This window comes from Lontra canadensis, unplaced genomic scaffold (genome assembly GCF_010015895.1).
Source record: "Lontra canadensis isolate GAN:19392208 unplaced genomic scaffold, GSC_riverotter_1.0 scaffold1, whole genome shotgun sequence".
NCBI lineage: Eukaryota > Metazoa > Chordata > Mammalia > Carnivora > Mustelidae > Lontra > Lontra canadensis.
The window spans coordinates 15781543-15805645 of record NW_022630995.1 but is presented as its reverse complement, the minus strand read 5'-3'; positions in this window follow the sequence as shown (position 1 = coordinate 15805645).

The following is a 24103-nucleotide window of genomic DNA, read 5'->3' as shown; positions in this document are numbered from 1 at the left end:
TATTGTAAATTGCGGCAGCGTAGAGGATTACTTTACCAGCATTCCAATTATTTCTTACTTTCTCCTTTTATCTCTGCTTCTTAATATGGTCACTACTATCTGAAATCCCAAAGCAAGAAACGAGTGGAAAGAGTTTCTATTATCTTTGAATTCTGTATGCACTAATCTTCAAGTACATATATTATTATTCACACATTCACATTTAGATGTATTTAAAATTAGCAAAGGACTATCTTTTAGATAAATTTAAAAACATCTATTGCATAACTACATAGCAATTTTTTTATAAATGCTGCCTAAGATAAAGATTTGTGGCACGTTTTAAATACATATACATAAATGCAAATATATAAATATATTTAATATAGAAATATCAAACATGTTATATATAATATAACGTAATGTAAGTAATATATATTATATATACAAATGTGTGTGTGTATATATATATATATATGGTACAAATGGATGAATTCTTCACTTTATACAGGGAATAGAAAGATGGCAAGTCATCCATGAGATTAGAATATGTCGAAAGCCGTTTTATAACTTGAGGAAAAAGAAGTAAATTTCATTTGAACCTTTCTACACATTATATATTATTGGCAAATCTCTGAATTTATATACAAAATTAGTACTAAACACCACATGTACCACAACAGTAAACTATGGCAAATTGAAAAATCAAAATGAACAACAAAAAATGTTAAATAAGCTGGAGAGATTTGTATAAAATACTCCAGGTACTCAGATACCAGTGTATTTGATGGACGCCTGGGTGGCTCAATCAGTTAAGCATCTGCCTTCAGCTTGGGTCATGATCCCAGGGTCCTGGAATGGAGTCCCCCATCATCCTCCTTTCTGGGGAGTCTGCTTCTCCCTCTGCCTGCAGCTCTCCCTGCTTAAGCTCTCTCTGTCAAATAAATAAGTAAATTTTTAAAAAGAAAAAAAAAAAAAGAAACACTGAAAAGTATTCAAAACATATTGTCACTGATTCAAAGGGATATTACAGGAAAGTCTTCTGAGATGTCATTTTTAATGATGACATGAAAAGCAAAATGGTTAAAATTATAGAAAGTTGTGGGGTTCCTGGGTGGCTCAGGTCATTAAGTGACTGAGTTGAGTTCAGCTCAGGTCTTTATCTCAGGGTGATGAGTTCAAACTCCATATTGTGGGGCCTACTTAAAATAATAATAATAATAATAATAGAATGGTGAATCTATACAGCTATGAGACAAATATTTACTTTTATCATTTAACAATCTAACGTATTGATTTTTTTCTAACGTATTGATTTTTAATTTTGACCAAACATTATGCAATAGAGAGCCACTTACACGGGGTTCAGTTATCATTTTCGTCCTCTAGACAACCATTATACTCAATACTTAATCTTTTGATAACATAGAAGACAGGGATATATATATCTGTGTGTGTTTGCATGTCCATGTAATTACACACACATTCGCACGCACATGTATTGTGCAATTTCATCACCCCAGTTAAACAGAACTCAAATTTGGAATCATCCTTAACATCTCCCTTTCTCCCACACCTCAGTTCTAATCCATCAGAAATCCAGAACCCAGGGTGCCTAGGTGGCTCTGATGGTTAAGCATCTGCCTTCAGCTCAGGTCGTGATGCCAGGATGCTGGGATCGAGTCCCACATGCCAAGCAGGGAACCTGCTTCTCCCTCTGCCTCTGCCTCTCTCTCTGTCTCTCATGAATAAATAAATAAAATCTTAAAAAAAAAAAAAAAAAGGAAATCCAGAACACAGCCTTTTCACCACCCCATGCTACCTTCAAACACCAATCGCATCTGTATTGCTTTGCCAAACTAGTCTCCCTGTGTCAACACTGGCCAATCTAGAACCACTTTATTTTTTTTTAAAGATTTTGTTTATTTATTTGACAGAGATCACAAGTAAGTAGACAGAGAGACAGGCAGAAAGAGAGGGGGAAGCAGGCCCCCTGCTAAGCAGAGAGCCCAATGCGGGGCTCAATCCCAGGACCCTGAGGTCATGAACTGAGTCAAAGGAAGATGTTTAACCCTCTGAGCCACCCAGGTGCCCCCAGAATCACTTTAATACAGCAGCTAGACTGATCAGGGTCTATGCTAAAGCAGATAATGCAATAATCTGCTCAGCACACAGCAGAGTCTTCCTTTTTAATGGAACAACAACAAAAAAAATATAAAGTTCTTTGCAAATGTCTACAAGGTCTGCATCATCAGTACCTTGTTATATCATTGATCTCATCCCTTAAACCATCTACAGTGCCTACAATAGTGTCTGGCACACAGTAGGTGCCCAATAAACATATACATTTACAAACAGTCAGTAAGTGTATCTTGGAGTTGTAGGCAGAATGGTGTGATGTTAACAGAATGCCCAGATAAACTATTGTCTAATATTAAGATGACATAAAAACAACCTGTATGTCTCCTCAAATACAGTTTCTGTTTTTAAAAAAGAATAGTCTAAAGGACAAATTGAAAGATCTCCCATTGACAAAGCTGGAATAATTCAAGTAAGAAAATAAATATTGATGGTAATGTAATCTAACTCAAAGAATATTAGAAATATCCATGAGTCTATATTTGTATGAATAAATTATTAAAAATAATAAATAAATAAATAGGGATAAGGGATAATTTTCCTTACCCAACAATTACAAATAATGTATGCGGATACTTTCCTCCTGAGTGTGGGTTTCACTTACAGACACACTTGCAAAAAATAATAAATGGAAGGGAAAATGGAAACTTTATAGAGGAGAAAACTAGCAGGCAGGCAGCATTTCAACTGAGAAGTCAAGTTGAATATCACCATGCAGAGTTATGTTGGTTTCATGTACACCCACTAATGTCATAAGATAAAGATGCTTCCCCCTTTATTCTTCTAAAATTCACTTTCTCATTATAACCATGAGAAGACATGAGACAAACACAAATTGAGAGACAATACTTAAATCTTCAAAACTGTCAAACACTTGAAAAATAAGGAAAAATTGAGAAACCATAACAGATCAAAAAAGAATACATGGTAACATGACTAAAAAAATGCCATGTCATTGAAATTGTTTTCTGGAACAGAAAAAGAAATTAGGAAAAATGGTTAAAAGAGAATAACATTTGTAGTTTATGTGATAGTGTTGTGCCAATGCTAATTTCTGAACTTTGATAAAATACCATGGTTGTACAAGATGTTAAAATTAGGGGAAGCTGGATAAAAAGTACACAAAAAGCCCTCCTTACCTCCTTTACAATGTTTTTGTAGAAATATTCCAAAATATAAAGCATGAAATAAACACACATCATCACCAACATGTAAAATAAGGAATGGAGAAAGAGAAACAATGGAAATGAAAGACATCTTAATGAGTGAACGGTGCCAAATCGCTCAAATAAAAAATATGGGGAGAGAACAAAAAATTTGTTCAGATATTATGCTATTCCTTATCACATTATGTATTTTTGAAGTAGTTTTAAAAATAAAATGTTTTATATTTGCTAAGTTGTGCTTATAAGATTATTGCTAAATAGATCCTAATGAAATAACACCCCTAATTAATATTTGTTTAATATTAGACCTGGGATGAACCTTGGTAAAATAGATTCCAATTTAAAATATGTTTAAAATAGAAAAAGTTGGGGCACCTTTGTGAATTAGTCAGTTAATCATCTGCCTTAGGCTCAAGTCATGATCCTGGGGTTCTGGGATTGAGCCTCATGTTGGGCTCCCTGCTCAGCAGGAAGTCTGCTTTCCCTCTCCCTCTCCTTCTGCCCCTCTCCCTGCTCATGAGCTCTTTCTCTCTCAAATAAATAAATAAACAAAATCTTTTTTAAAAGTAGAAAAATTTACAAAAAGATGAAGTGTCAAATAGGAGTCTTTATTCTAATTGGATTTATTTATATTGAAGTTTGAAGGAAAGGGGTTAAGATATTGTTCTTTTTTTTTTTAAGATTTTTTATTTTTTATTTGAGAGAGACATAGAATGAGAGAGAGAGAGCACAAGCAGGTGGGAGGGGCAGAGGAAGAGGGAGAAACAGATTCCCAGCTAAGCAAGGAGCCCAATCCCGTGACCCCAGGATCATGACTAGAGCTGCATGGAGACTTAACCAACTGAGACACCCATATGCCCCAAGATATTATTGTTCTTTACCTTCACAGTTTTCATTTACTTTTGACAGAAAGTTATTCATTTCAGCTCATTTTCCATTTGAAGTATCATTTCCTCTTAGGTTATTCAAAATAATTAATAGATTTATTTTTAAAGCAGTTCTAGTTTACAGAAGAGAAATACATAATTGAATGTACAGCATTTCCACATACTCCCTTTTTCCCCCACAACCTAAATCTTCAATTAGTAACATCTTGTATTAATGTGAAATTTTTGTTAAAACTGAACTAATAATGACAGATATTTATTAATTAAAATCCGCAGTTTGTTTTAGAGATTAGTCTGTAAAATAGTTAAGTTTTTGTTTTGTTTTGTTTTGTTTTGCAACTACTACATTTATTATGGTGCAAAGTTTGAAGATGGTGGTTTTTCTTTTTTCATTGTATTTTATTTGATTTCTTTTCAGTGTTCCAAAATTCATTGTTTATGCACCACACCCAGTGCTCCATGCAGTACATGCCTTCCTTAATACCCACCACCAGGCTCACCCAACCCCCCACTCCCCTCCTCTCCAAAATCCTCAGTGTGTTCTTTAAATTTTTGTAAAAAAATAAAAAGTCATGTATCCACCTTGACAGTATCATGCATAATAGTTTCACTGACCTGAAAATACCTTGTACTCCAACTTCCCACAGTTACCCCACTCTAAACCCCTGGTAATGACTGATCTTCTTGCTGTCTTCAAATTCACTTTTTCCACCATATCAGTAGTTGAAATTATATAGTATGTAGTATGTGCCTTCTTTCATTTATTGGTATGCTTTTAAGTTTCTTCCATGCTTTTTCATAACTTGAGAACTTGTTCCCTCTCCCCCTCTCTCCCTCACATGTGCAAGTATGTGTGTATAAGACCTTAGTGTAAGGATATACCACATTTTATGTATTAGTTTATTTATTGAAGGACATCTTGATTGCTGCTATAAAATTATATGAATATAATTTTCAAATTATTGGGTTAAATACCTAGGAGTGTGATTGCTTGATTGAATGGTATGCCTATGTTTAGCTTTGTAAGAAACTATCAGACTGTCTTCCAAAGTGGTTGTACCATTTTGCCTTCCCACTTGCAATAAATGGGAGTTTGTTTTGTCCCATATCCTTACCAGAATTCGGTGTTGTCAATGTTCTGGTTTTGGCCATTTTAATAAGTGTGACTTGGTATCTCATTGTTTTAATATGCCATTTTCTAATGACAAATGATGTGAAACATATTTTGGAGCATCTTATGCTTATTTGCCATCTGTATATCTTCCTTGGTGAGGTGTCTGTTTAGAACTTTTGTCTACTTTGTAATGTTTTTTCTTATTGTTGAGTTTAAGAGTTCTTTGTGTATTTTAGACATAAGTCCTTTATCAGATATGTGTTTTTCCAAATATCTTCCTCCAGTCTGTGGCTTCCCTTCTCATTCTCTTAATATTACCTTTTGCAGAGCAGAAGTTTTTAATTTCAGTGAGATCCAACTTATCTTTTTTTTTTTTTTTTCATTCATGGATTATGTTTATGGTGTCATATCTAAGAAGTCATCACCAAACCAGATAACCTAGAGTTCCTCCATGGAGCACTGGGTGTGGTGCAAAAACAATGAATTCTGTTATGTTGAAAATAAATTAAAAAAAAAAAAAAAACAAGCTAGAGTTCCTCCATATTATCTTCTAGAAGTTGTATGCTTTTACATTTTACATTTAGGTCTATGATCTAATTTGTGTTAATTTATGTGATTTTTTTTTTCCTGTAAACATAATTTATTCCAACAGTCACTTTTTTAATTAAAATTTGTATTTAAATTCTAGTGAGTTAACATATAGTATAATATTGGTTTCAGGAGTAGAATTTAGTGATTCATCACTTACATATAATACTCAGTATTCAACACGGTAAGTGCCCTCCTTAATACCCAGCATCCATGTAGCCCATCCCCTGCACAGCTCCCTCCAGCAGTCCTGTTTGTTCTCTATATTTAAGAGTCTCTATGATTTGCTTCCTCTATCTCTCCTTTTCCCCCCTTCCCCTATGTTCATCTGTTTTGTTTCTTAAATTCTACATATGAGTGGAACCATACGCTATTTGTCTTTGACTGACTTATTTTGCTTAGCATAATTAGGTGAAATATTTAAGGTTTGTGTATAGATTCATTCTCTGTGCTTGGGGTGCTTAGTTGTACTAGCAACATTTGTTGAATAGACTACTTTTTCACCATTGCATTGCCTAATATTGGTAGATTATATTTCTGTAGGTCTATTTCTGGGCTCTCTACTCTGTTCCATTGATCTGGCTATTTTTCTGCCAACATCATATCGTTTTTATTACTGTAGCTTTAGAGTAAGTCTTGATGGTGAGTAGTGTCACTCATCCAACTTTGTTCTTCAGTATTGTGAGGGGTATTCTGGCTTTTCTGTGTCTTCGTTCAGTTTTTTATCATAGATATTCCATTTGTTTCCAAAATTGCATTGTATATTCTCTAAATCATAGTCTGTCAAATTTGAATATCTGCAGATTAACAATGGAATTTCTCCTAAAATCATAGGATTGGGGATTTGCAAAACTGATATGCCTTTGCATGGAATCAATGGCAAAAATGCAAAAAAAGGAAGAGACCATAAGCCCATCAATGGATAATGATTGTTACTCCTTCCTATAAATATAATATAAATTAAATATATATATAAAATAAATATAAATATAAAATATATAAATATAGAGAAGTAGTTCGCTTCTCTATATTTAACATTCATTGCCAGATGACTACCAAACAATGGAAATTGTAGTCCTCTATACATGTTTGTGACATTTAACCAAGAACTGTCACGCACCTAAGTTTCATGAGGCAGAAATCAGATCTAGTTTTGTCCATCACTCTACCTTTTTTTAAAGATTTTTTTTTTTTTTAATTTATTTGACAGATCACAAGTAGGCAGAGAGGCAGGCAGAGAGAGACAGGAGGAGGAGGCAGGCTCCCTGCTGAGCAGAGAGCCTGATGCGGGACTCGATCCCAGGACCCTGAGATCATGACCTGAGCCGAAGGCAGAGGCTTTAACCACTGAGCCACCCAGGCGCCCCCCATCACTCTACCTTTAAGGCATAGAATAATTCCTGGCATATAGTAAGTATCCAACATTGTTGAATAAACAAATCATCATTTAAATTAAGTTTTTCCCTCTAAGCCGGGATATTAATGAATGGTATCATACTAAAGTAGTCACTAAGTAGTACTACTACTACTAAGTAGTAGTTTAAGAACATCTTTGATAGTTGGAATGTCCTCATGATAAAACTATGCTTTTAATCAGTGCTACATGTCACCTGAGTAAATCCTGGAAGACACTAAACCTGAAATTAAGTGGGTGAAAAAGAAAAGTACAGGAAGCAAAAGACAAACCACTTATCCTGGACATTTTTTGTCAATGCTTATGGGAAAATCTTATATATTAGTTACAAAGAATTAGAGTTTAAGAAGGTAAGGCATGAGCAGAATATCAAAATATACAACAAGGTACGCTATTCTTAGAACCTAGGCAAACATAAACAAGCAACATGTGTCTAGGAAATAACATTATTTAGCGGAAATAGTATGGGCTCAAGAAGTTACTTGTAAATAGTTATGGGATCTCAAGTTTCTATTATCTTCACACTTTGATAATGTTATAAATTTCATGAAATTTTTATGAAGTCAAATAGGACAATGCATGTGAAGTACATAGAGAAGTTTCTGAAAACTAGAAGCCATTCAATATATACTCACAAGAGTTTCATGCTCTGCTGACTGAGCCAACCAGGCACTCTCAGTGTATACTTACAATGTACTTTCTCAGTGTTGGTCTCCAAAATCAGATTTATGTCTCCCCAAATCAGATCTATGCCTTTCTTCACCCCATCCTCCTATTCAAGCATTCAAATTATTTCTGTTCTCTATCTTTCTAAACCTGAATAGTTATAGTACTAGTTCAGAGGAAAATGAAATTTATTCATAATAACCACAGTGATGGACAGTGTTCTAACCTAGTTCCATTGACTCCCCAAAATATCTGCAAGTATATTATCCTCTTCCTCTGTGAAGTTTATATGATCTTATTTTTTCTCCAATTTTCCCAATTTTAGTGATACCAATGAACTGTTAAATGGGCTCTGAATCAGCAGGCTAAAGTCAGATAGGAAGGACCTTAGTAATATGGAAATAAATTATTTTCTGAGTCTCCAGAGGATATGAACTTTCCCAAAATAATATTTTATTTTCTGATCTATTTTACAAGCTTCTAAAAGTCCTGAAACTACTAAGTGGTTAAAATCACTGATGTTAACATTTCAACTGATACATAATAATTAAAAAAATATACATAATAACTGAAAAAACTATTTTGGTCACATGAAATAAATCACTCTAAATAGTAAAGGGACAGAAGAGAAAAACAGATTTTTGATCAATAGATTAGGATAGTTGATCTGAACCAATTTTCAATTAAAAAATAATGGTAAATGCATCAGTTCAAATTACAGATAAATCATAGTTCCTCTATTCAAAAAGACAGTGTAGCTGAAACATATGGGAAAGAGCTCTGGTATTAAATAAAGAGATATAGATTCCTTTTTTTTAATAAAGATTTTATTTATTTATTTGACAGAGAGGGCACAAGTAAGCAGAACAGCAGGCAGAGGGAGAGAGAGAAGCAGGCTCTCTGCTAAGCAGGGAGCCTGATGCGGGGCTCAATCCCAGGACCCTGGAATCATGACCTGAGTCGAAGGCAGCCTCTTAACCAACTGAGCCACCCAGGCGCCCCAAGAAAAAGATATAGATTCTTATTTTAAGTCTGCCAGTGTGTGCTGTGTGATTTTGGATAAACTGGGTGGCCTCTTTTAATAGTATTTATAACATTCATGAAATGAGAAAATTCTCAGCATGATCTCAAATGATGCCTGTAACTGATTTCCAAGTTTATTTATCTTTTTTTAAAGTTTTTATTTAAATTCCATTATATAAGTGATGAGTCACTAAATTCTGCACCTGAAACTAATCCTACATTATAGCCAAGTAATATTTAAAATTTGTTTTCTGTTTAAAGTCAGTCATAACAAAACACAAATAAATCTGCATAATAGTCCTTCCCTCACAAGGTTATTGGACAGTTAAGTAATTTTAGTAAAAATGTACTATGAAATCCGTGATTATTATTAACTAATAAATCAGACTGGAGTGAAAATAATCTGTTTTTCACCAAGACTATGATGGAATTAATGGTTCATTGAAAGGCACATCCATTTGACTGAGATTTAATCTTTTCTTAAAGAAAACTGAATAAAGCATAGGTCATCTTGTGTGTCTAAGGTTCAAGGTTTTTTTGTAAAATTAAATTTCCATGGAAGAGGAAAACGAAAAGGAGGGGAAGAACTTAATTTCAGAGTTTCAAGCTGGCCATGCATTTCTGTTTATCTTGGTTGTGTTTATCTTTTTAATTTTGATTTGAATATTCACTGAAATGTTTCCTTTGAATGTTTATACAAATTACAAACTCATCACAAACCATTCAATCTCAGTCTCTAATTCAGCTCTGCCTGCTTCATTTCCCTTAATTGCACACTGTGCTTTTATTAGGGCAGTTGGCTATGCCCTCTCTTGCGTTCTTTGAATCATTCCTGGAGAGTTTCCAGATCATTCAAACCTGGCCTTCCCCCGAGCCTGTCTTAAGATTGCAGTTGTTTGCTGATGTGTGTTGGCACAGGCTACCCTTTATTTTGGGAGCTGAGGCCAAGCCTATTTCTCATCCTTCTTTCAGGGAGTTGTTGTCAGGAATGGTGTGGGCTATAGAGCTTCTGAATAAATGTTCAAAAAAGAACCTTAAAAAAAATAAGAGAGAGCAACAAAATTCAACACTTCTTAGGCAATTTTCTTCCCCCTCTACTTTGACAAGTTGTGGGGAAATCATGGTCAAACAAAAATTTAATGTTGAGTTTGAGAATCAAGAACTCGGTTTGTTTATTTCTTATTACATGTAGCTGATTTTTTCATTCAGGTGGTAGGATTGAAGCAGGTGAATTTCTTTGTTTCCATAGATCTTCAAGAAAATGTAAAGTACATCAGAGAAATGAAAATGAGACAGTACAAACAGAGTGAGGGTATTAACCACACTCATAATTTGAAATTCAATATTATTATTTTTATTCAGTCTTTTAAATGCACATTTAAATAAATTTAAGTAATTAGACCTGAGATGTTGGAAGTACATTTTCAACTAGAAGCAGAGTGATTGACTATCGATATTTGAACTATCTTAAGATTCTCTGGCATTGTCATATTGTTTTCATTTTGTTACATCTTATACCACAAGATTTACATAGTTTAAATCTTCTTCGGGTAAGGGGGGGGGGGTGGGAGTGTGTACTTTGAAGTACTTAGACACAGAATTGCAGAATGCTAACCTCAGGCTTATGGTCCAGGCAGTGTACTCCCTGTTTACCCACATAGCAACTCTATAGGATGGGGTTTATTCTAGATACAGAAACTGAGAGACATAGAATTTACATAACTTGACCAAAGCAGTAGTCAAAAAGTGTTGACGAACCAGGCTAAGTTCCTAATCACTTCCCAGCATCACTTCTCATGACCACACACATTATATGTAAGGGCCTATTATTTATCTTTACATTCAGTGCTTAAAATAGAACTGTGACTGCAAAATGGTAGACACACATGCATTTTTCAATAGCATACTTTCAAAACCCAGGGATCCTCATGTAGGATATCATCTGTTTATGGGTATCAGTGTGTGTGTGTGAGAGAGAGAGAGAGAGAGATGATTTAGCGCAATTGGTGTTATTCTTTGGCAGGCTTAGTCTTAGTGAAATAGCAAATGTAATGTCCCCTGACAAATGCATAAGCTCACACTCCTCCGGCTTTTATTGTCTATGTTAGCTCCATGAGTCACTGTCCCTGCATTCCTACATCACAGTTTTCTGGGATTTACCTGAGCCAGAATGATACCTAGAGTTACTCAATTTCCTTAAGGGCTGAGATACACCATTAATGGGTCATTATGTTTGCTATATAAGAAAATTAAACTGCACTGTGCTGAATCGTCATTTTTTTCTGTCTTCTGATTCAATATATTATGCAGTTTTTATAAAAGAATTGTATTTTCTTAAGTTTCAGAATTTATTCTAGTTAATCTATCTTAGAAATAATAGGGAATAGTTCCTAGTATGCAAAAATGAAAGGCATTCAATAAATTTTAATGAATAAATTAAGAAATGGAAATAAAATATGCTAAAGAGAGATAAAATATAGTTTTGTGTTAATAAGTATAGTCAATAACATTAGAATATTGGGCAAGAATGTATAGGGACAAGAATATTCCTTTGATTATATTAGGAAAGAAAGATCCAGTCAAAAATAGTCATACTTAAACTCTGCCATGTCTGTCTCTACTGGTAGAACAGAGAGACACTGAATGAATTAAGAGGAATCACTTATCAGAAAGATAAGTCCTGGCTAATGTATCTTCTAGTGGTCTATATAATCACATAAATAGTAAACAATTGCAATTCTTTTTTCCCCCAATATTGATTGATTGATTGATTGATTGATAAAAAGCAGGAGCAGCATGCTTCCCACTGAGCAGGGACTCAATCCCAGGGGCTCAATCCCAGGACATTGGGATCATGACCTGAATGGAAGGCAAACACTTAACCAACTGAGCCACCCAAGTGCCCAACAATGGCATTTTTTTACAGTTGATTACCAACTAATAAGGAATAATAAAACTAAAAAAACACCATTTTGCTACCATCACAAAACTTTTTCAGGCAAAAAATTTTCAAAGGACAATAAAACAGGGTATTTATATAGTTTTAAATGTCTCCCCATAAAGTAATCACTGATCACAAAGGAAAATGTAATGTTTCATTGAAGAAACTTAGTGGCCATCACCATAAGTGATCTATTACTATAACATTAACAAAAATGCAATTAACTGTTATCTTATATCCCCTGATATGATTAGAACATAATGTTGATTCTGTAATGTTCCTCCCCCAAAGAGTTGCTTATTCTAATCATAATCATAAGAAAATATCAGATAAAAATAAACAGGACATTAGTACTAAATTCTTCAAAAGTTACAATGTAAGCCAATGAGCAAATAACTTCTCCAAATGAAGAAGGACTCAAGAAACATGAAAAATAATTAATATTTAATTTTTGAGTAGAGATGGGATCAGGTAGAAACTTTCAGTTATACAATAAATAAGTCATGGGGATGTAATGTATACGTAACAACATAGAGAATTAGTAAAATCATAACAATGCTGTATGGTGAAAAGTCAAATAGAATTATCATGGAAATCATCTCATATATATATAAAAACGTGGAACCATTGTGATGTATCCCTGAAACCAATAAGAGAGCGTGCCAATTATACTTCAAAAAAAAAGGATGAATTTGAGATAATTGAAGAAACAATGAATTACATATAAAAAACATTATCATATAGATTTAATGTGCTAAGTTAGATAATTTTATCATAGTTATGAAAGAGAGTGTACTAAGGGAATAAATGTTGAATTATTTAGTTCCTCTGGAACTCTACAGAAAGAACTCAGGGAACAAAAGCTCCCGAAAGCAAACCCGAGCGGATTACTCAGCCCGGCCCCTGGTAAGGGTGGTGCAACTCCACCGGGGGCAAAGACACATGAGAATCACTACAACAGGCCCCTCCCTGAGAATATCAACAAGAAACCCAGACAGGACCAAGTTCACCTACCAAGGAGTACAGTTTCAATACCAAGGAGAGCAGCGGAATTCCAGAGGAATAGAAAGCAAAGCACGGAACTCATGGCTTTCTCCCCATGATTCTTTAGCCTTGCAGTTAATTTAATTTTTTTTTCTTTTTCAATTTTTTTTCTCTTCTTCAGCTAAATTTTTTTTAACTTTTACCCTTTTCTTTTTTAATGTTTTTTAACTAGTTTATCTAGTATATATATATTTTTTCTTTTTTATATTTTTTCTTTACTTGTTTTCATTTTTTTAATTGTTTCTTTTTCTTTTTTCTTTTTTTTTTTTTTTCTTTCTGAACCTCTTTTTATCCCCTTTCTCCCCACTCACGATTTGGGATCTCTTCTGATTTGGTGAAAGCATATTTTCCTAGGGTTGTTACCACCCTTTTAGTATTTTACTTGCTCCTTCATATACTCTTATCTGGACAAAATGACAAGGCAGAAAAATTCACCACAAAAAAAAAAAAAAAGAACAAGAGGCAGTACCAAAGGCTAGGGACCTAATCAATACAGACATTGGTAATATGTCAGATCTAGAGTTCAGAATGATGATTCTCAAGGTTCTAGCCGGGCTCGAAAAAGGCATGGAAGATATTAAAGAAACCCTCTCTGGAGATATAAAAGCCCTTTCTGGAGAAATAAAAGAACTAAAATCTAACCAAGTTGAAATCAAAAAAGCTATTAATGAGGTACAATAAAAAATGGAGGCTCTCACTGCTAGGATAAATGAGGCAGAAGAAAGAATTAGCGATATAGAAGACCAAATGAGAGAGAATAAAGAAGCTGAGCAAAAGAGGGACAAACAGCTACTGGACCACAAGGGCAGAATTCGAGAGATAAGTGACACCATAAGACGAAACAACATTAGAATAATTGGGATTCCAGAAGAAGAAGAAAGAGAGAGGGGAGCAGAAGGTATATAGGAGAGAATTATTGGAGAGAATTTCCCCAATATGGCAAAGGGAACAAGCATCAAAATCCAGGAGGTGCAGAGAACCCCCCTCAAAATCAATAAGAATAAGTCCACACCCCATCACCTAATAGTAAAATTTACAAGTCTTAGTGACAAAGAGAAAATCCTGAAAGCAGCCCTGGAAAAGAAGTCTGTAACATACAATGGTAAAAATATTAGATTGACAGCAGACTTATCCACGGAGACCTGGCAGGCCAGAAAGAGCTGGCATGATATATTCAGAGCACTAAACGAGAAAAACATGCAGCCAAGAAGACTATATCCAGCTAGGCTATCATTGAAAATAGAAGGAGAGATTAAAAGCTTCCAGGAAAAACAAAAACTGAAAGAATTTGCAAACACCAAACCAGCTCTACAGGAAATATTGAAAGGGGTCCTCTAAGCAAAGAGAGACCCTAAAAGTAGTAGATCAGAAAGGAACAGAGACAATATACAATAACAGTCACCTTACAGGCAATACAATGACACTAAATTCATATCTCTCAATAGTTACCCTGAATGTTAATGGGCTAAATGCCCCAATCAAAAGACACAGGGTATCAGAATGGATAAAAAAACAAAACCCATCTATATGTTGCCTACAAGAAACTAATTTTAAATCCAAAGACACCTCCAGATTTAAAGTGAGAGGTGGAAAAGAATTTACCATGCTAATGGACATCAGAAGAAAGCAAGAGTGGCAATCCTTATATCAGATCAATTAGATTTTAAGCAAAAGACTATAATAAGAGATGGGGAAGGACACTATATCATACTCAAAGGATCTGTCCAACAAGATCTAACAATTTTAAATATCTATGCCCCTAACGTAGGAGCAGCCAACTATATAAACCAATTAATAACAAAATCAAAGAAACACATCAACAATAATACAATAATAGTAGGGGACTTTAACACTCCCCTCACTGAAATGGACAGATCATCCAAGCAAAAGATCAACAAGGAAATAAAGGCCTTAAATGACACACTGGACCAGATGGACATCACAGATATATTCAGAACATTTCATCCCAAAGCAACAGAATACACATTCTTCTCTAGTACACATGGAACATTCTCCAGAATAGATCACATCCTGGGTCCTAAATCAGGTCTCAACCTGTATTAAAAGATTGCGATAATTCCCTGCACATTTTCAGACCACAATGCTCTGAAGCTAGAACTCAATCACCAGAGGAAATTTGGAAAGAACCCAAATACATGGAGACTAAACAGCATCCTTCTAAGGAATGAATGGGCCAACCAGGAAATTAAAGAATTGAAAAAAATTCATGGAAACAAATGATAATGAAAATACAACGGTTCAAAATCTGTGGGACACAACAAAGGCAGTCCTGAGAGGAAAATATATAGCAGTACAAGCCTTTCTCAAGAAACAAGAAAGGTCTCAAGTACACAACCAAACACTACACCTAAAGGAGTTGGAGAAAGAATAAGAAAGAAACCCTAAACCCAGCAGGAGAAGAGAAATCATAAAGATTAAAGCAGAAATCAATGAAATTGAAACCAAAAAAACAATAGAACAAATCAACGAAACTAGGAGCTGGTTCCTTGAAAGAATTAATAAGATAAACCCCTGGCCAGACTTATCAAAAAGAAAAGAGAAAGGACCCAAATAAATAAAATCATGAATGAAAGAGGAGAGATCACAACTAACACCAAAGAAATACAGACAATTATAAGAACATACTATGAGCAACTCTACGCCAACAAATTTGACAATCTGGAAGAAATGGATGCATTCCTAGAGACATATAAACTACCACAACTGAACTAGGAAGAAATAGAAAGCCTGAACAGAACCATAACACAGTAAGGAGATTGAAACAGTCATCAAAAATCTCCAAACAAATGAAAGCCCAGGGCCAGACGGCTTCCCGTGGGAATTCTACAAAACATTTAAAGAAGAACTAATTCCTATTCTCCTGAATCTGTTCCAAAAAATAGAAATGGAAGGAAAACTTCCAAACTCATTTTATGAGGCCAGCATCACCTTGATCCCAAAACCAGACAAGGATCCCATCAAAGAAGAGAACTACAGACCAATATCCTTGATGAACACAGATGCGAAAATTCTCACCAAAATACTAGCCAATAGGATTCAACAGTACATTAAAAGGATTATTCACCACGACCAAGTGGGATTTATTCCAGGGCTGCAAGGTTGGTTCAACATCCACAAATCAATCAATGTGATACAACATATTAATAAAAGAAAGAACAAGAACCATATGATACTCTCTATAGATGCTGAAAAAGCATTTGACAAAGTAGAGCATCCCTTCCTGATCAAAACTCTTCAAAGTGTAGGGATAGAGGGCACATACCTCAATATTATCAAAGCCGTCTATGAAAAACCCTCTGCAAATATCATTCTCAATGGAGAAAAACTGAAAGCTTTTCCGCTAAGATCAGGAACATGGCAGGGATCTCCATTATCACCACTGCTATTCAACATAGTACTAGAAGTCCTAGCCTCAGCAATCAGACAACAAAAGGAAATTAAAGGCATTCAAATTGGCAAAGAAGAAGTCAAACTATCACTCTTTGCAGATGATATGATACTATATGTGGAAAACACAAAAGACTCCACACCAAACTGCTAGAACTTGTACAGAAATTCAGTAAAGTGTCAGGATATAAAATCAACGCACAGAAATCAGTTGCATTTCTCTACTCCAACAACAAGACAGAAGAAAGAGAAATTAAGGAGTCAATCCCATTTACAATTGCACCCAAAACTATAAGATACCTAGGAATAAACCTAAGCAAAGAGGCTAAGAATCTATATTCAGAAAACTATAAAGTACTCATGAAAGAAATTGAGGAAGACACAAAGAAATGGAAAAATGTTCCATGCTCCTGGATTGGAAGAATAAATATTGTGAAAATGTCTATGCTACCTAAAGCAATCTGCACATTTAATGCAATTCCTATCAAAGTACCATCCATTTTTTTCAAAGAAATTGAACAAATAATCCTAAAATTTATATGGAACCAGAAAAGACCTTGAATAGCCAAAGGAATATTGAAAAAGAAAGCCAAAGTTGGTGGCATCACAATTCCGTACTTCAAGCTCTTTTACAAAGCTGTCTTCATCAAGACAGCATGGTACTGGCACAAAAACAGACACATAGATCAATGGAACAGAATAGAGAGCCCAGAAATAGACCCTCAACTCTATAGTCAACTAATCTTTGACAAAGTAGGAAAGAATGTCCAATGGAAAAAAGACAGCCTCTTCAATAAATGGTGTTGGGAAAATTGGACAGCCACAGGCAGAAAAATGAAATTGGATCATTTCCTTACACCGCACACGAAAATAGACTCAAAATGGATGAAGGACCTCAATGTGAGAAAGGAATCCATCCAAATCCTTGAGGAGAACACAGGCAGCAACCTCTTCAACCTCAGCCACAGCAACGTCTTCCTAGGAACATCGCCAAAGGCAAGGGAAGCAAGGGCAAAAATGGACTACTGGGATTTTATCAAGGTCAAAAGCTTTTGCACAGCAAAGGAAACAGTTAACAAAACCAAAAGACAACTGACAGAATGGAAGATATTTGCAAATGACATATCAGATAAAGGGCTAGTGTCCAAAATCTATAAAGAACTTAGCAAACTCAACACCCAAAGAACAAATAATCCAATCAAGAAATGGGCAGAAGACATGAACAGACATTTCTGCAAAGAAGACATCCAGATGGCCAACAGACACATGAAAAAGTGCTCCACATCACTCGGCATCAGGGAAATACAAATCAAAACCACAATGAGATATCACCTCACACCAGTCAGAATGGCTAAAATTAACAAGTCAGGAAATGACAGATGCTGGCAAGGATGCGGAGAAAGGGGAACCCTCCTACACTGTTGGTGGGAATGCAAGCTGGTGCAACCACTCTGGAAAACAGCATGGAAGTTCCTCAAAATGTTGAAAATAGAACTACCCTATGACGCAGCAATTGCACTACTGGGTATTTACCCTAAAGATACAAACGTAGTGATCCGAAGGGGCACGTGCACCTGAATGTTTATAACAACAATGTCTACAATAGCCAAACTATGGAAAGAACCTAGATATCCATCCACAGATGAATGGATAAAGAAGATGTGGTATATATACACAATGGAATACTATGCAGCCATCAAAAGAAATGAATGCTTGCCATTTGCGATGACGTGGATGGAACTAGAGGGTATCATGCTTAGGGAAATAAGTCAATCAGAGAAAGACAACTATCATGTGATATCCCTGATATGAGGGAGAGGAGATGAAACATGAGGGGTTAGGGAGGTAGGAGAAGAGTAAATGAAACAAGATGGGATTGTGAGAGAGACAAACCATAAGTTACTCTTGATCTCACCAAACAAACTGATGGTTGATGGAGGGAGGGGGGTTTGGGGTGGGTGGGGTTATGGACATTGGGGAGGTATGTGCTATGGTGAGTGCTGTGAAGTGTGTAAACCTGGTGATTTACAGACCTGTACCTGTGGGGATAAAAATATATTATATGTTTATAAAAAAAAATGAAGAGAGAGTAATTATGAAACAGTGCTTTTAACTAAATTATGCATATTTTATTTAATGCATTATGCTGTCAGCTTTCTTTTTTCCCTAATCCACAGCATAATTATATTGCAGTACTTTCATCAAATTTCTAAATGTTCATTTTTCTCTTATCAAAATCCATCTCTGTCATTCTTTAGTATTTGATATTCTCTGTGTTGATGTTTATTGAATTTGCAAAACCAAATAATCTACCAATCCAGTTACTCTGATAAAAAGTAATATTAAATAGAATGTTGACATGAAAAATACAGATTTGATACAAAATGGAAACTATTCTATCTGATACAGTAAGAAACACATGGGTCATGAAACTATTCCCATAGCACTAAAATTAAGAATGTTTACATTTGCAGAGTGACAATATATTTTGGGAGTTAAAACCTAGTACTAATGGCTACTTTAGAAGGCTGAATTCTGGAATTTCCTTTTTAAAATTACTTTCCTTTATATGCTTACCTCTAGTGGTTTTATGGTAAATACCAGTGTTATGTTACATAAAGTGTCAAAGTTTTACATCAGTAAAACAACATATTCATCACATATGAAAGCAGCTCAGAATCACATCCTCATTCTATACTACTTATAATTTCAACTTTATAAAGTATGGTTAACTTTTAAAGATATTCTATTTAGATTACTAGAGCAGATAATATTCATACATGTTGCTTTTCTTAGATTCATAAGTTCTGTGTTTGAGGAGAATTCAGGAAAGAAACATCCATTTCTTAAGATGTTGCTCTGCTAGTTAAAATTTGATTAAGAAAAAATTAAGTTCACTTGAAAAATATTGTTTAATCCTCATATTCAACTGTATATTCAAATGTACATTGTATATTCTACAGTATGTATTTAAAAAAATTGAAACATGTTTTTCTAGGTTTCTTAATAATTATACACTGTAAAAATAACTATTTAATAATTGCAATTTTAATTGAAGATCTAATACCAACCTGCAACAAATAAATTGACATTTTTAATAAATACTCTGGCTATCATTAGTTATAATCTTTAACTGTCTGTGGTAGATCATATTGCACTTTGAAATTTCCATTATGTGGAAAACCTTCCAGCACATTGTGTTGTTTTGATTGTGTCATCATTAATTTAGCAAATGACTAAGTCATATGCTATGAGATAAAGCTTGCTCTTTCTTTTTTTTTTTTTTTAAGACTTTATTTATTTGACAGAGAACACAAGCAGGAGGAACAACAGACAGTGGAAGAGGGATAAGCAGGCTCCCGGCTCAGCAGGGAGCCCAATGCAGCGTTCAGTCCCAGGATCTTGGGGTCATCACCTGACCAAACACAGATGCTTAATTGACTGAGCAACCCTGGCACCCAGAGATAATGCTTGTTTTTAATATACAAGGAAGGAAGTAGCTATTTTCTTGCTTCAAATTATGTCCACACAAGTTCAAAATGCACTTTAGAAAACCATATAGATATGTATATATACTCCGATGTGCCCCAATGTTGGAAAACAAACGGCAAATAAAATTGCAACTTTTTTTGGTAATGTCATTTTATTTACTTACCAATAATCTTATAACTCAAAAACAATCATGGACCGTAAGTTTTATCTTCATTAAATACAATTTGGTACTGCAAAAAAAAGTAGTTAGGCAATTTGACAAAGTTATAAAGAGGGCACAACTAGGCTTGACCCCATGTTTTTTGACGAAAATTTAATGACCACCTGTATTTCAATGAATTATTTTTCTGTAGAAGATAAGATGAGAAGTGAAAAATTTATAAGCAAAATGTAGGTGTAACATATATCTTCCAATATATGAAGAGATATGTTAAGGTCTTAACCCTAATATGTTCCAGTCTATGTTTGTGTATGTTTATATAGGTATAGTGGATATTGTGTAGATAGGAGAAAATACACATATTTAAACAAATGATTATATGTGTAGGTTTTAATCATCTTATTTCTGGGAAATATATCATGCATACAAAATACCACATATAACATACCTTTAAAATTTAAAGTGTTTTAATGAAGCAAAAATTCAAATTTCATGATATAGCATTAAAAAAATAACATTTAAACTTCTCTTTGTGACCATTTGTAAAAGCATCTTGCTTTCTCCTTCAGTTAACCTTTCCCTGAATTTCAAATTCCTTGTCTCTCAATAATATATTCTGTTGGTTTTGGAGATCACTTTTCAATTGCTTTTCTTTCTTTCTTTTTTTTTTTTTCAAGATTTCTTTATTTATTTTAGAGAGAGAGGGAGGGAGCAAGAGAAAGTGTTGATGGGGGGTTGTGTAGAGGAAGAGAAAAACCCAAGCAGACTCCATGCTAAACACAGAGCCAGACGCTGGGCTCGGTTTCATGACTCTGAGATCATGACCTGAGCTGAAACCAAGAATCCAATGCTGAAAGACTGAGCCACCCAGGCACTTCTGGAGATCAATTTTCAATATTTATAAGCAGCACATTCTCTTAAACATTCAATTTTTGAGATTTAGGTATATTTATGTATGTTTTCAGACATGATTCCAATAGAACAAAATAGTCATCAATTATATTAGATAGGACATCTCACTTTTTTGTATGTACTAAAAGTTGTGACTTTTTAAAAAGACTTATTTATTTATTTGAGAGAGAGAGAGAGAGTGAGCACAAGCATGGGCTGGGGGAGGTGAGGGAGAGAGAGAATCCTCTAGTAGATTCCACACTGAGAGCAAAGCCCAATGTGGGGCTTGATCTAGTGACCCTGAGATCATGACCTGAGGTAAAATCAAGAACTGGCCACTTAACTGATTGACCCATCTAGTCGCTCATTTGTGATTTGATACTTAATATCCATATTATAAATTTTCCAGAATTTGGGAGTTTTGTTTTGAATCTTTCTTTCTTTTACAAACAATTTGCATGTACATCAACAAAAATGCATGTACATCAACAAAAATGCATGTACATCACTGTCGGTACACACATGAAAGTATTATTTCACTTGTGTTTAACACCCAGAGGTACAATAGCTGTGCTATAAGTGCAGGCAAGTTCACTTGTGCTGGAAAATGAAGATTGTTTTCCAGAGCTGTTGTGTAAATAGAAACATTCAGCAGAAGTGTCTAAAATTTCCACTGCTCCACTTTTTCTGCTTTTGATATTGCCATTTACATCATTTTCCCTCAATCTATTGTGTGTAGAATGGTTTTTCACTATTATATGAATTTTCATTTCCAAGATTATTCATGAGATTGAAGATGTTCTCAGATATTTGTTGATGATATGTCTTTCCCTTTTAGTTAAATCACCTCAAGATTTTTGTTTGTTTTCTAATGAATTCTTTGCTCCTTTAAATAATTTGGAGTCTTTACCATTTCTGTATTTTAAATCTTTTACTGACTATGCATATTGTTAATATATTCATCAGACTTTTTACTTGTAATAGCTAATTCTTCTTAGTTTCTTGATTTTGAGGTTGTCTAATTTATCATTTTTTTTTCTTTTCCTAATTAATTTTGGACATTTAAAACTTTCACTTGCTGAACTACTAAAGTTTGTCTTCTATATATTTTATTTGAAGATTTTCAAATTTTGCCTTCTAAATGTATTTTTGTTATTCATTAAGAATTTATTTTTATGTTATAATGAATGACTCATTTTTCTCCACATGTATACTGAATGGATCCAACACCATTTACTTAATAATCCACTATTGCCCTGATAATCTACAATACCAGTTCTATTGGTATAAATTTTCCATATAAATAAGAAATGATATGATTCTGTGGATAGGTAAATTGCCCATTCCTGCACTATTGCTATGGTATTTGTTTTACTATAACCTTATAAGTAGCTGTGATATAAACTAGGACAAGTCTTCTCATTTGGTTGCTCTGCTGCAGTATCTTGTCTGGGTTTGCCTACTTTTTATTTTATATTAATTCTTGAATTATGCTTTAAGTTGCTTGGGAAACTTAATTGGATTAAAATTTGGAGAAAATAACATTTGTTTTTTTAATTTTTTTAATTTTTTTTCAGTGATCCAAGATTCATTGCTTATGCACCACACCCAGTGCTCCATGCAATACGTGCCCTCCTTAATACCCACCACCGGGCTCACCCAACCCCCCAGCCCCCTCCCCTCCAAAACCCTCTGTTTGTTTCTCAGAGTCCACAGTCTCTCATGGTCTGTCTTCCCCTCCATTTTCCCCCAACTCACTTCTCCTCTCCATCAGCCAATGTCCTCCATGTTATTTCTTATGCTCCACAAGTTTGACTCTCTCTGTTTGACTTATTTCACTCAGCATAATCTCTTCCAGTTCCGTCCATGTTGATACAAATTTGGGTATTTATCCTTTCTGATAGAGGCATAATATTCTATTGTGTATATGGACCATATCTTCTTTATGATACGTTGAAGGGCATCTTGGTTCTTTACACAGAATGGTGACCATGGCCATTGCTGCTATGAACATTGTGGTACTTATGGCCCTTATTTTCACTGCATCTGTTTCTTTTGGGTAAATACCCAGTAGTGCAATTACAGGGCCATATGGTAGTTCTATGTTTAATTTCTTAAGGAATTTCCACACTGTTTTCTAAAGTGGCTGCACCAGCTTGCATTCCCACCAACAGTGTAGGAGGATTCCCCTTTCTCCACATCCTCTCCAACACATGTTGTTTACTGTCTTGTTGATTTTGGCCATTTTAACTTGTGTAAGGTGGTATCTCAATGTGGTTTTGATTTGAATATCCCTGATGGCTAATGAGGATGAGCATTTTTTTTCATGTGTCTGTTAGCCATTTGTATGTCTTCTTTGGATAATTGTCTGTTCATGTCTTCTGCCCATATTTTGACATGATTATCTGTTTTGTATGTGTTGAATTTGAGGAGTTCTTTATGGATCTTGGATATCAGTCCTTTGTCTGTAGTGTCATTTGCAAATATCTTCTTCCATTCTGTGGGTTGCCTCTTTATTTTGTTGACTGTTTCCTTTGCTGTGAAGAAGCTTTTGATCTTAATGAAGTCTCAAAAGTTCATTTTTGCTTTTGTTTCATTTGCCTTTAGAGACATGGCTCGAAAGAAGTTGCTGTGGCTGATGTTGAAGAGGTTATTGCCTATGTGCTTCTCTAGAATTTTGATAGATTCCTGCCTCACATTTAAGTCTTTTATCCATTTTGTGTATGTTGTAAGAGAATGGTCAAGTTTCATTCTTCTATACATAGCTTTCTGATTTTCCCAGCACCATTTGTTAAAGACACTGTCTTTTTTCCACTGTATATTTTTTCCTGCTTTATCAAAGATTATTTTACCAGAGAGTTGAGGGTCCATATCTGGGTGCTCTACTCTGTTCCAGGGGTCTATGTGTCTGTTTTCATGCCAGCACCATGCTGTCTTGGTGATCACAGCTTTGTAAAAAAGCTTGAAATCAGTCAACATGGTGCCCCCAGTTTTGTTTTTATTTTTCAACATTTCCTTAGCAGTTCAAGGTCTCTTCTGGTTCCATACAAACTTTAGGATTGTTTGTTCCAGCTCTTTGAAAAAAATGCTGGTGGAATTTGGATACGGATGGCATTGAAAGTATAGATTGCTCTAGGCAGTATAGACATTTTCACAATGTTTATTCTTCCAATCCATGAGCATGGAATAGT